The sequence below is a fragment of the Hypomesus nipponensis genome, chromosome 25, assembly GCF_054491055.1.
Source record: "Hypomesus nipponensis isolate SF chromosome 25, ASM5449105v1, whole genome shotgun sequence".
In the NCBI taxonomy this organism is placed as follows: domain Eukaryota; kingdom Metazoa; phylum Chordata; class Actinopteri; order Osmeriformes; family Osmeridae; genus Hypomesus; species Hypomesus nipponensis.
The window spans coordinates 12,972,525-12,987,748 of NC_140385.1; the positions used below are offsets into that span (position 1 = coordinate 12,972,525).

The 15,224-nt window shown below is 40.6% G+C and overlaps 1 protein-coding gene across 7 annotated transcripts in view; it reads right to left on the minus strand.

Moving 5' to 3' along the window:
* dennd4c (DENN/MADD domain containing 4C) overlaps positions 1-6,848 on the minus strand; it is a 193,019-nt gene extending 186,171 nt beyond the window's left edge. For all 7 annotated transcript variants that reach the window (XR_014746727.1, XM_084691295.1, XM_084691293.1 and 4 more), the window contains exon 1: positions 6,597-6,848. The gene's annotated coding sequence lies outside the window, so the exon portion shown is untranslated. The remainder of the gene's footprint in view (positions 1-6,596) is intronic.
* Positions 6,849-15,224: the final 8,376 nt, after the last annotated feature.

The window sequence follows — 15,224 nt, forward strand, 5'->3', positions numbered from 1 at the left end:
CTAGCAGGGGAAGAATACAAACAACGAAAATCACCAGTTAACTTCATTTAAATTTGCAAGAACTATAGACTAATACAATAACAGGCTTAAATGAACTGACAACATAAATTATACAACTTACAGTTCTCAAGGACGCACACGCGCAATCTCAACTGCGCTGTGAAGCGCATCTGTGCTATTCTCCGACATGCGCTCTAATAATCACGGCTGATAAGACGGCCTGAAATTGTGTACAGCCCTATTTCTGATACCGTGGCGGCAGAAATGTAACCGTGGCAGGCCGCCACAGAAAAATCAACATAGGGGAAACACTGCTTGTACTATATTTTTGTATTACATGTGTCAATAAAATGTCTGGTTGTTGTATTGCATATAAGCCATCATATAAATCTCATTCTTGCGATATTTAGAATTGTAGTTTAACTTTTATTTGATTTGCTATTTCGTTTGACCTTGAAGCACATTTGCGTTGGTCTGACGGAATATTCGATGTGGAGTGTATTTTGTCTAAGCGGACCACATTCATGCCGATGCTAATTAATTATATATGTGAGGACCCATTCTGCAGGTAATCAATTCGATTTGTTGTTCAAGTTATGTCTCGTACTGTAAAATTATTGTTGTAAAATTACACTGGTGGCATTGCTAGCATTCTTGATCTGGGATGACTAGTGAAGGCTAACTACTTACTAACAGAGTGAGGTCATGCCGGGAAATATTAAACTGAGGCTTTAACGTATCGACCGAGCTTTAACGAGGTTGATACGCCAAAACCCAAGTTATATGGATAGTAAAACTCAGACTGATCGCTTTCGCTCATTTTGAAATTTTCGTCGGAGGGCATTACGGATCTGCATTGAGCTGTGAGTAGGTCACCACGCGGATGGCATGACTGCGCATCAGCCAAACGTAACGCTCGTACTCATAACTTTTGTTACTTCTTTTGTTTTTAACTCAAGTGTTGCCTCATGTGAGGCAGTTATTTTTGTTTGTAATAAATAATCGAGTGTGATGATGAAGTACGGTATGGTTATTTTGTACCATTTCTTAATTGAATTTACAGAAAAATTACTATACCGTGATATATACCGTAACCGTGATATAAAATTACTCATACCGTGATAGAAGATTTTGGCCATATCGCCCACCCCTAATAGACACTGAACTAAAGTACCCCCAGAACTTTGGTCGATTGGAGAAAGATGCCCAGGGGCACGGGCACTGTGCCTAAACCTCAGTCAATGTTCAATGGGAGTCAATGGGAGAGGTAAGGTCCAGAAAAATAAACCATAGTGCGTTCCCGACCCTCGACTGAATGGAAATTTGGTGAGTAGACCTTTTGAGTTTCTAATTGAGTATCCCTGCACTACGTGATTGATCATTAGGGGGGATGGGATCGGACTCCTGTACACAATGCAGTAGGCTACCCAAGATTAGCCTATTTATTCTATTTAGTCGGGGTGGGAATCTTTTGGTACCTCACGATTCGAATCGATTATTGGGGTCATGATTCAATAAAAAATAAACAAACAATTAAAAAACGCTGATTCGCATAAATGTGGGAATTGATCTGAATCGCTTGCAGACTGCAGTGTTTCCCCATGTTGATTTTTCCGTGGCGGCCCGCCACAGTAACATTTCTGCCGCCACGGTATCAGAATTAGGGCAGTACACAATTTTAGGCCGTCTTATCAGTCGTGATTGTTAGAGCGCATGTCGGAGAATTGCACAGACGGGCTTCACAGCGCAGAGATTGCGTGTGTGCGTCCTTGAGAACTGCAAGTCGTATAACTTATGTTGTCAGTTCATTTAAGCCTGTTATTGTATTAGTCTATAGTTCTTGCAAATTTAAATGAAGTTAACTGGTGATTTTCGTTGTTTGTATTCTTAACCTGCTAGCGGAATTGCATGTCTGTTGATTCGATAGCGATTGCTGCCCTTGCTCACGTTTGTATCTTTGGTGCATTATTATGCTTAAGTAGTTTTAATGAATAAATAGTGGGTATATTGTTATTATTTGCTACAGAATGCTTAGCCTATCAAGATCAAATGAAGCAGACAGTGTACATGCTTCCGAGTGGCCTAACTTAATCAATAGGCTTGGCCACTGACCATTAACAATAAGTTGTTACGTCAATTATTAATTGGCAGCATTTATGCCATTTAGAACATACTGTAAGGTGTCTTTAAGTATGCTAACTTTAGGGGAAACAGGACGAAAATATTTGCAATATCACATTAGCTATGAGACTATTACATTAATCTGCTCTAAAATATAGGGTTACGGTAGCACTTTGTTTTGGCCGGGGAAGGGGGAGAGTTAGACCTGACCTGCCACCACTGCAAAAAAAAAAAAATTCTAGGGGAAAAACTGGACTGAATCGCGATTCAAATGTCAATCGTTTTTTCCCCTACCCCCACTATTCAGTCCATAGATACAAAGCGAACAAAACTAAACAAAATTATCTGTCAGGCTATTTGTAGTATATAGGTCGCCTATTGATTTATCAAATGCAACTCTTGTTTTACATGTGCTACTGCTCTTGCGTAACCCGCCATCTACACTTGAAACTGGAGTCCCAATGTTACAGTAATAGTCCAAAACCAAACTACACATTCTCAAAGACTATGCTATTATTTCGGACATATTATCCACTGCGTTTTGGCAAAAAGTTTTTCCTCAAATGCGTTCTACAGATATGGGAGACTGGCATTGGTCACGGTTTGGAATGAAAGGGAGAATACAGGAGTAACACGGCAGATATCGCTCATAAAAACGTAGCATTTTACAACATAGCTAAGGCGGCAGGCGCTTAGACAACACACCGCCTTAACTGCAAAGTGCTGCTGGAAACCCTGAACAGTTAATAGCAATGCTAATGTCTCCTGTATCTAGCATAGGTAGAATGCTAAATACGTTTCAAATACACATCAACAGACCTTACTTAGCAAATGGCCCGTCTAGGCTAGCTGTTAGTCAGTATTAGAAGGGAAGTTTACGAAAAAATAACCAGAAAACGAATGGCAGTCTAGCCTATTGCTAATGTTTGTCTAGATTATCTTTTGAAAGACAAAAAAAACAACATCTCTTTGAGCGTGATGAGTGACGTAAAAAGCAAGTCGATCTTTTTGTGACAGAAAGCGAGTGTAGCGTTTTACCTTCCCTAGTGAAAAAGAAACGTATCTAGAGACGAGCGACAAATCTAGCGACTTTCCGTTACTTTGGCAATCTTTGTTTTTGTTATTGAACAGCAGCAAAATAAATAATTGTACGTCTGTTGTTATAGCAGCCAATCATGTTAACTCGCAGTCAAGCGACGGTGCATCATTGAAATCTGCGCTAAACTGATTTGCCTCTAACCCAGTCACAGGCGAGTGAAATCGAACAATTTACTATCCATTGTCTAATTTAAGATCGTTTTTAGTCACCTAGCGTGAAATTTGGTCGCATGTGCGAATGATTTACTCGTATTGTACAGGGTTGAAAGCTAGGTAGCTTCCGTTTTTGAAAAATAATTCACTAGTGGAATTGTCGGAAATATTGAGGATTCACGCATCAAAGGGTTAAAAGATGCCATTTGGCAGCATTTGGGATTTTATAAGATTGAGGGCAAGTATGGAACGCCGAGTTAGTCAAAATTAAATCAATAAATAAATAGGTAAATGAATAGATAAATACATACATAAATAAATACGGCTATGAAATAAACTCTGAAATAAAAAAAGATGGTAATAAATATATAAATATAACATTATATAATTATATAGCTGAATCCATTTACCGACATCAATAAATAAATACAGTTATTTATTTAAAAATGACGTTTTTGTAAAGACAACATGTATTTAATTTATGGGACTTTTATTTCCTAATGCCACATTTATTTATTTTTTGAGACTTTTACGCACCACATTTTTTTCCACATGTATTTCCACACCACATTTATTTCCACTCCACATTTATTTCAGTGCTGTATTTATTTCACATCTCATATGCAAATGAGAGGGGCGTGGTTATCGTCAGACCAACGTAGCAGATAGCTATGCTACCTGTATGGGGGTGACAGTGGCATCGCACTTGGTGCGATTTACAGTAAGACATTCCCCGAGGGAAATAGGATGAAGTACCTTGCCCAGGGACACAACGTCATTTTGACACGGCCAGGAATCTAACCAACAACCTTCCAGCCCGATTCCCTAACTGCTCAGCCATCTGACCCACCTTTCAAGGTACACTGCCACCGGGCCAGCGGGTATGAAACTTACTGGCCCCCCTCAAAGTTTAAATTTTTCATTATTTCATTCTTACAACAAAACCAAAGACTTATAAGTTATGTTATTCTGTCAACATGTCTAACCATTTATTAAACACATCCTGGATATAAAAACGCCAAATCAAATTTCTAGTAATACAAAATAAAAAGGTAATAGTCAGCAAAACTACTTACTTTTTAACCTCAAACATGCCATGACAGCCATCTCTGCAAAACTCTGTCTGGCTGAAACTGTGAAACCTCTGGTCCCTCAATGCTATTATATAAAAGCTTCCATAGCATTTCATCAGTACAATATTAAGTACCCAAGTCGACATGATTCTTCTGCTCCAGTTCAATGGCCTGGGGGAACGAGGCGAACGGCTAGTCCGTCTTAATTACGTGATATGCCGTTGTTATAAGTCGTGCAATAACACGATGGGCAGCTGCTTTTAAAGTTGTTTGCATTTAGCAGATAGCAAAACATGAAGGAAGGAACTTTTACAATACGATTTTTTTTTCAATCAATAATTTGCAGTGGCCCGATCGGGACAGCGAGCTGCTAGTTTAACTGTCCCGACTTCACTTTTTACTGGCCCCGGGCCATCGTTATTGTCGAGCCCTGCCTGACTTATGATATTTCTGTTTACTTTTGAATGTTATGTTGAAATGCAAGCTGCATTGGTTATTGCATTGTTGATAAAAAATCTGTCACAAACATAACTTTCTTTCTTAGAGAAGAGAAGGTCATTCATCTGTTGATTTTCTTTAATAATCAAACAAAGTAGGAAGTGATTAGCAACCTCTGAGTAGCAAACTCAGATTTGAGACTCTGAGTAGCAAACTCAAATGTTTTAAAAATCAAAATGCATCAATAATCGTTTTAGAATTGATAATCGGTTTAGAATCGAATTGTTGACCTCTGAATCAATCATGAGGTGCCAAGAGATTCCTAGCCCTAGTGTTAAGCCCAATTTATACTTTGGTTGCTGACACTTTTGAAAAGGTCGCCGAGAGAAATGACGTCACGGTCGACGCTTTTAACCGTCGCTTGGAAGTGTCGCCTACCAGGATTTTTTTTTACTGGTGCTGTCACATACTGAAGATTTTAAATTGTCAGTTTCTCTGATCGATCACCAAGGCTACAAAGCGTTAACAATGTAACCATAGCTATGAATGTAGCGGTAAAATGATTCAGTTTACGTCACGCAAACCTTGAGCAAAGGCGACTGTTTGGCGAAGTATAAATGCAGCAGCCTGATTGAAACTTTTTTTTCGTCGGCCACCATTTCAAAAGTGTCGACGACATAAGTATAAATTAGGCTTTAAGGTGCTATTATCTTCATTCTGATTATCTACATTTTTTATGTGTATTGTATTATTTTGTAACCTATCCTACTATTAGAAGTACAATTTATTCAAATAAATTATGGAATATTTCATTTATTTAACAACTCATTTTGTGTTATTTTCTCTTTTTTATGAAGTGTGTCTGCCACATGAAAATACTTGAATCAACTTGAATTTCAATATACCATGGAGATTTGTCACATTAAAATGCTTGTGTTGAAGGTGATAGACTGCCTTGGGTGATTGTTGAAAGAAGCGAGATCGCAGACCATTTGCCTTTGCAGTTAGGAACACAAAGTTAGGGAAAACTGTTAATTTTGTGCCAGTCACAATACTGCGATCAATTCTGAATAACGAGTAACCTTGAAATGCAAACATCCACAATAGAAAACGTCCGTATCATAACTCTAACTTAAATTTAAGTTGGAAGCTCATGTTGAAATTAAGTTATTTTACGTTATTTTGACCAAAATAGGCAACCACCACGAATTATTTATCTTAAATGTCTGACATACCTAGCTTGTCGACACACCTATTCCCAAGCACCTGCAGAGTTTCTTTTCACGTAATAAACTCCTTGAGGTGGGGGTGTCAACTGTTGCGTCAGGCGGCTTCTTAATAAATTAGGTCAACATCAACTTCTCAACACTTTAAACTCACTATGTTAAAAGCTTTATAGATAGGCCTGGGAAAACGTAGGCCTTTTTTAAATGCTCTCTCTATACATTTACATTTCATATTTCCCAAAGATCGAACATTCAGGATAGCAACCAGTAGCTCTAGCTAATTATGAAGACAACGTTGTTAGCCTAGGTGGCTAGTTATCACTAGCTTAAGCATACAAGTCATGAGAAGGTACTGTATATCGAGTATGTGGTACAGTTTCCTGCTGAGTCTTATAACGCTATTGGTAAATTATCAAACATCTGTTTGGTCCTGCTCTCTAGCTTATGTCAAAGTTACCCTAACTATAGGGTAGCAACACTGACTTACCAGCTCACTTTTACAGACGATACTGCTACTGACATTGAGGCAACTTTCGGATTTCTTTCCCCAAGTTAATCCGTTATTGTTTTCAATATATTAGTTTTTTTTCCTGTAATACCAAAAGCACAAAGCACCTGCTTCGACGAAAATATATAACAGGAAGTGTGCTCTCAACACACTTTGGCTAAACTTGCAGCGAACTGTTCGTACTAGTTCATGCGAACAGACGCCATATTTGTGTTGGTAGTTGGCAAGCCTTGCTCCAGAGCTCGTCTACTGAGAGCTTGTAAAGCCCGATTGTACCCAATTTAGTTGCAGTTCCACCAGAGTTCCACTGGGGGCGCCGGCATGAGGTAATGAGTGCAAAATGAATGGGAGTCTATGGAGCGAGACTGCTAAATGTGTCTCTTTTAACTGATTGTCGTTGAGAGATGTCAAATTTGATTGTAGTTTTTGCTAGTTCAACATGGAGTATAGGTCAAAAGTTGAATGAACGAGAATTTGTCCTTTTGATTTTTTACAGGGTGATTTGTTGTTGCCCATAACACACTAGCATTCTGCTAATGAATGCTGATTGTACTGGGTCTTGCAGCTGTGTGTTTAGCCGCAGTATTTCCAAGGCCTGATAGTGTAACGATAGTTAATGGAGGTAACTCCAGTTCTATGAATGGAGCAGAGCTCCATAGGGGAGCTCTGCTCCTATTGGTTTACCCGCTGCCAAGTGCAGCTAATGACTGAAGATCAAAATGTATACACACCTGTCCCCCACACAGGTGCCCTATATAAGGGGGTGACAGCCGTCACTCATCCTCCCAAAAGTATTAAATACAGCCGGGTTGAATAAGTCAAGCTGGGCCTGCAGCCCTATGGGGCTCTGCTCCACTCATAGAACTGGAGTTACCTCCATTAACTATCATTCTATTTCGTGGAGCTCCGCCCCATAGGGGAGCTCTGCTCATATTGGTTTAGGCGGAGCGAGCGAGACCAAATATACCCCCAGCGAGACTGCACAACAGCTAAGCTGGAGGGGCGACAGTGGGGCAAGCTGGTCGGGCGAAACCCGTCCTCTCTGCTGGAGCAGCGGAGTGTGGCACAGGTGCCGAGGGAGGATGGGGCGCCTGAGACGCAGCCGCGACTGTGGTCGCCGCAGCTGGTCCTCGAGCACGCCATTTCTTACCCGGCGACGTCCCTGCTGAGGCCAGGGAAGAAGGAGGGGCGGGAGACTTCCGCTGTAAGGGTATGTGCTCTGACAGGAGTTTGCTTTCTGCCTCCAATCGAGAGAAACGCTCGGAGGCCGAGGCAACTGCAGGGCCGAAGAGTCCATCCCTGGACACAGGGGCATTTAGGAGAGCGGTCTTGTCCAAGTCCCTCATGGCTGTCAAAGACAGCCAGAGGTTACGGTGCATGACGATGCTGCTCGCCATAGAGCGCCCTGCGCAGATTGCCGCTCCCTGAGCGAGGAACACGGCAGCCGCCATCATCCTGGCCACCAGAGATGTCTCCACGGCAGACAGTCCCTCTGTCTTACTCGTGGACAACTTTGCGACCGCTGCCATGAGCAGAGCGGCGTTGCTTAATGCAGCTGCGCCCGCGCTCCCCACACGTAGATCTTATTGGCCACAGAGGCCGAAAGCCTATCACGTGGGCTTGGCAGACGAGACGAGACGGCCTTGGTCCTCCAACCCTGAACTCTCCTCATCAGAGAGAAGGGCCGAGACCACGTCTGCGAGGGGCTCTTCCACCTGAAAATACTAGTGACGCTTACGTCTCTCCGTTTCAGAGAAACTGGCGCACTCAGCACAATCAGGAGGATTTACCAGGCCGTCTCTGGCGTGGCGAGGTCCCAGGCACACGAAGCAAACTTCTTTTGAATTAGCCATTTCCCCCTAAATACATATCAAGCTTGTTTAAGTGTTTGGGGGCATATTTTCAGTTAGCAGATAGTACTGTTTGAATCGCGATTCCATCTGAAAAATACTGCTGGTGACAACGTTGCTAGTTTCAAAAGGGGTTTGGCTTGTTTCATAATAAACTGACCCATCTTCAACCCATGCACGCCCTACAAATTCCCCCAGAAATGGTACCATTTCTAGTTCCTCTTTCAAGTAATAAGCCCCTGTGTTCAAGTGTTGAGCATTAAATTAGCTGCATGGTCAGTAGAGATCTTGGGACGAAGCTGCAATAGCGTACATAACAGAAAGTGTTTCATTCTGTAGAAATTGTGTAAATAATTTATGTAGTTAAAAGGTCCGTAAAGAATGAGTGTAGTTGGTGAAGCGTCCTGGTGAGTTGCAGTCATTCGCTATAGTTCTAGTATAATCTGAAGCTAGTCTCCATAGATATCTATATTATATCTATGGACATCTAGGCCTAGTCTCCTCCACGTCTTCCCAACGTGACGTCATCACCAAATTGCGCTAATATGCTAATGCAAACACCAAAAACGACAAAAACTGGTCTTTAACACCATTTACAGACACCATTTGGAGATTTTTAAATGATATACATATTTTGAGTGCTTCATGTACCCATTTATCAACAGTGATGTTTAACCTGCAATATGGCTTTTAAGTCACGCTCAGAAATGGGAGTCATTTGCATATTAAAATCACAAAAAAATCGAGCCGGGGGCACGCCCCCACCCCCGCAAGACTGTCACCTTTTTTACTCTGAGGAGTTTGCAGGTCTGGGTATAGCTCCATAGACCTCCATTTATTCTGCGCTCACTAGTGAGCGCCCTCAAAAGGAACCAGAGTGGAACTGCAACCAGCTCAGAACCCGGAAGTTTCCTGAGATTGGCAGTTCTCCCTATATTAGACATTCTCTGCTTGCGCTTTCAATGATATGGAAGGGCAAACAGTAGATTTAAGTTACGGCGCCTCCTCGTGTCAACCAAATTTAATAAACCTGGACTTTGCATGCAATAACGCCATCTTTACCGCCTCACGCCAGGGACACACTGGTTATAGAAGGTCATACTGTCTTAGAAAATATGTTACCATTACAAAAAATACGTGGCACGTCATGCGAGTTTACCGAATAAGCCAGGTTTATGTCAGTTAGTCAGACTCATTTCGAGTCCATTCGGTTCCATTAAGCCAGCTCAATGTTGTTCAAACGCAGTTATTATGGCAACTTATGCTTAAAAACTAGCCTGGTCTGGGGCAGGCTAACTGTCAGGCTCAGCTCGGCCTCCACCCCTCGCCCCTCGACTTGAAGCAACGGCCCCGGTGGATGTAGGTGGTATTGCATTTCTTTTTAGACTTCCGGCTCTTCTGGTCGTTTTTATTCTTTTAACTCCAGTCAACATGTACAAAACTATCTACCCCAATAATTTTTGTTTGATTCTCGAACCTGGCTCATACTACTAGCTTTTTCATAGAATAACTTTTCCTGATTTTTGCTAATTTTGAAACCAATCCAAAATGGGTAAACTAGCACCCCATTTATTTGCTTGCGTTAATAAAAGTTGCACTCAAATGTGCTCGCCAATACGAACAGGGCACGAGCACAAAAAGTTCACTGGCCGATTGCCGATTTTCCCAAGCCCCTGCCCCTCAGCTTGAAGCAAGGGCCCCGGTGGATGTAGGTGGTATTACATTTACGGTTAAGTTTCCGACTCTTCTGGTCGTTTTTATTCTATTAACTCCAGTCAACATTTACAAAACTATCTCCTCCAATAATTTTTGTTCGATTCTCGAACCTGGCTGATACTACTAGCTTTCATAGAATAATTTTTCCCGATTTTTGCTATGTTTGAAACCAATCCGAAATGGGTAAACTAGCACCCCATTTATTTGCTCACGTCAATAAAAGTTGCCTGCAAATGTGCTCTCGGATACTAACAGGGCACGAGCACAAAAGTTGACATTGGCCGATGGCCGATTTACATGGAGCTGAATGAGCACAGGGAGAAATGGCTTGAGTTGCCTGGCCTGTTCTAGCAAGTTTATAAAATGGTTGTTACACATACATTAAATGTGGTTAATATAGATATTCCCGTTATTTTAAAACAGATAAGCAGATTTTTCCGTTTATCATGATGATGATTTAACATGATGGCAAATATTACATTATGTTAAGCGTGAGCATAGATTGTTGGTATGTCTATCTGTAGCAAAGACGAAGATTAATACTTTAACTGATAACAATAATATATTTATAGTTATGCTACATTAGGATGGGTATTACCACAACAACACTCAGAAGCTTTTGTTGATGTATGCAGGCTACAAACACACATATTTTTTTTTTCTTTTTTTAAATGGTATCATTAAGCCAGACTGCTTTTGTGGGAGATGTGTTGGAAATCATACTCATCTCACAAAAAAAAAGCTACATATATGATGAGTTCCTGTTACGGCCACGGCGTGGTTCCTGTCCCTTTTACACCCCCTGCTGGTTCACCTGGATTATCCTGCCAAACCTCTACACACCTGCTGCCCATTACATCATCATCCTGCCTACTTCAACCCGGCTTTCCAACCACTCCTCGTCAGATCGTTGTCACAGCTACTGTGGTAGTATGCGCTTTTGACCCGCAAGCATTGCTTGATTCACTTGCCTTCTGAAAACCTGTTTTCTTTGTGCCCAGGATCGTCATCCGAGAACCCAATCCCTGTCTGCCTGCCGACCCGCTGATTCACCAAACAAGACCACAACTCAGGACTACACCGAATAAATTAACTAAATCATATTTGTACTGCGTTTGGGTCCACTCTGTACCACACCGTAACAGTTCCATCTAGAATAGCCCTACATTTAGCCCTATATCCTATTTCTAGAAAACAAATGAAAGGAATACAATATAGTGACAGAATACATTTCCGTTAAGTTTGCATCATGTGTCTGATTCTTATCGGACTTGTACCCCATTCTGCCCATAGATTCTGCAACTGCAATGCCTTAGCTCACACGCTCGTAACCATATAAATCTATGCTCGCAACTGGTTGTCGCAAAGTATGACGTGTACTGCTCGTTGCCAGAGATGGGCAGTATTTCAATTACTTGTATTTGAAATGCACATTTCAAGACTTTTGAGTATTTTGTAATTTGTATTTGATAGGGCCGATAAAAAATCGAATATAATTTGTTACAAAATACTTTAGATTGGAGTCATTTTGTATTTAAAATACTCTAAATACTTTCTCGACAAATCAAAAAACTGCATGAGTTCAGTCTTTTGATCAAAGCTGAGTTAGAGACCCTTTGTTTTCTGAAGGACACCAGAAAAGACCTGCTCTCTCCTGCAATACCAGTACCCACTTATCAAGCTCCTTTTTGTTTGATTTAACACAACCCTTCCCTCTTCAGCTCGGATTGAGAGACTGTTCTCGTTTGCAGGAATAATATTCAATCCGCACAGGCTACTAAACTGGCTACTCAGTGGTTGGGTCTCAACTCACTTGTTAACCCTTGTGCTGCCTTCGGGTCACATGACCAAAAGGTTCATAACGAACCATCGTTGTGTTTACCCAATTTTACCCAATACAAAAGCAAATAAAAATAATTTTCTTTTAACCTTCGCAATGTGGGGGGTCTGAGACAGCCCAACGGTTAAAAGAAAATGCTTCACTTTGTTTTTGTATGCGGTAAAGTTGTCGCAAACGACGGTGGGTCACAATGACTGATGGGTCAGAATGACCCGAGGAGAACACAAGGGTTAAGTTACCTGTTCAGTGAGTCTGTGAGTGAGTGTGTGAGAGTGAGTGAGTGCCTACTCTTCCTCTGATGCCTCAGTGTGTGTTTTTGTGTGAGGGAGAGTCTGTGTGACTCGTCAGGTGGAGGGTCCTCTCTCCAGGTGCAGTAGTGGACTTTATCAAGGACTTATGCAACACTGCTATTGTGTTAGCATCCCTGTGGAGGGGCAGGTAGTATGGATTACACACACACACACTCCCCTATGCCTATGGGAAAACACACATGGATTTGTCAAAGCGTTACGAAAGCTTGAGAGAGAATTTTGAATTTTCAACAACTCTTTATTATAAGCTTAAAAAAAAACACACAAGAACATTATCAGATCATTTTGAGACAATATTGAATGAATAAATATATCTACGTTTGTACGTTTATGGGCTGTAAAGTCCCATTAATAAAAAAAAAATATATGCACACAAACTACGTGTATGTATTGATTATGTAACATAATCAATCAAGTTGTTGTCTTTTAATAGCTTAGCTTAGTTACACTGACATTCTGTGACTGTTCTTTCTTTTTGTGGGGTTCACCAGACCTTTGTGTACATTATATAGCCCAAATCTGAATGCTCTACTATACCAAATTGTTAGAAAACGGAAAATCCAGAAAAAGCATTTCCTATATTTTAAATACAAAATACATGTATTGTATTTTGTTACATTTTCTGGCACCAGTATTTAGTATTTTATTTTAATACATTTATTTGAGGGGTATTTTGTATTTTGTATCAAAATACATTTTGATGTATTTTTGCCCATCCCTACCCAAATTAACGACGTACATTTTTTTATTCTGCAATTAACGCTCTTTTTGGCCTAGCAAACTTTGTAGTTTTTTTCACATGCTGTTGCAACAACTACCGACTTTAGAAAAACTACAACACCACACCGGATCTAGCTAGACCGGAAACAAAACAACAGGCACGCCACACACACTTGTTTGGCTTGCGAGCTGGCTAAAGAGTAGTAGCAAAGCCCGTTTACGGATATTAGACATTCTCTGATAGTAGGCTAACGTTACGTTTTGATTGGATGGTGAGCGCGAGACGCCAAAATTGATTAAAATTCTGAATGGAAAGTTTACTTTTAAAAAGTTGGCAAATGGCTCCATTGACAAGACCAAAGTGATAGGTGTGTTTTGTCGTTGTAAACTGAGCTATCATCACAGCACGTCCAGTCTGAAATACCACTTGATGGCCAAGCACACAGCTGATGCGAATTCTCCGCCCCCTCGTCAAAGCCAGGCGATTGCAATGTTGTTTTCAATAAAAAAAATATTTGCACGATCCGAACCACTTTTCCATGTTGATAAGAGCATTAAAATTTGAAAAAAGAATGGGACAAAAAGAAATCAAGGGACATTTAGAATAGATACAAATGTGTGATTAATCGCGAGTTTACTATGACATTAATGCGATTAATCGTGATTAAATATTTTAATCGTTTGACAGCACTAAAAAAAGCTGTTTCTCCAATGGCGAGTATTGTCAGATTTGGTCCAAGTTCAAACAGCTGTAATTCAGTCATATTTTGACATATCAAGGTGAAACTTAAGACTTTAAGACAGACTCAATGTGGCTGGATTCAAACCTATGACCTTATACTTTGCAGGTCACCGTTCCAGCTCGTTGAGTTATTCTCAGTGTTGAGTATTGGCATGTTCAGTTACTGTACAAAAAAGTAAGCTGTTTCTCTTGTGGTAAGTGTTGTTAGATTCAGCCAAGGTTGAAACAGCTCTAATTCAATCATATTAACATACCAAGGTGAAATTGTTTATGGTATTTCAGAGAGATGTCATCTTGAACCCTATTAGGTTTGAAAAACCATCAATCAAAATTATATTTGATGTATTGACACAAAGAAATTGAGGCAATGTGTACATTTACATAAATACACCTCTTTCAGCCATGTTTGATTTGATTCAATTGCCAATTGAGCCATTCCCAGGCATGGAATACACAAAGTTCAGTAACTGGATAATAAAAAAAGCTGTTTCTCCAATGGCGAGCATTGTCAGATTTGATTTAATGACAAAAACATATTGAGGCAAAGTGGATACAACATTTCAAGTTAATTAGACCTTTGCTTCAAGAGCTTTGGTTCAATCCATCAGGCGGACCTTATGGGTCCTTGAGGCTATTTTGTTTGCCATGAAAAATAAGGCATGCACACCAAGTTTCAGAAGAATTTGAGCAATGGGGTGGAAATGCTATCACTTTGAAAATCTGACTTTTGGGCATTTCCTGTGGTGCCCCCTATGGTCTGATGTGGCCCGTAGTTGTTGTGGGGGTACCCACTCAATTACGGGCTGAGTGTTCTGAGTGTTGAGTATTGGCATGTTCAGTTACTGTACAAAAAAAAGTTGTTTCTCCAATGGTGAGCATTGTCAGATTTGGTCCAAGTTCAAACAGCTGTAATTCAGTCATATTTTGACATATCAAGGTGAAACTTTGCATGGTACGTCAGAGGCATGTCACCTTAAAGCTTATTAGGTTTGAACCATCCTTCAAAAATACATTTGATTTAGTGACACAAACATATTGAGGCAATGTGGACATTTACATAAATACACCCATTTCAGCCATTTTGGGGTGGAAATGCCATCACTTTGAAAATGGGACTTTTGGGTGTGGCCTGTGGTGCCCCCGATGGTCTGATGTGGCCCATATTTGGTGTGGGGGTACCCACTTGGATGTAGTATCAATGTGCCAAATAATTTATGACCAGGGACTTTTTGAGATATTGGGGCGCAAGGAGAAGAAAAATAATAATAAGAATACCAACAACAACAATAGGTTCCCTCCTACCGGAGGAACCTAATAATAATAAAACTAACGAAAACAATAGGTTTCCTCCTTACGGAGGAACCCTAATAATAAGAATACCAACAATAACAATAGGTTCCCTCCTACCGGAGGAACCCTAATAAGAAT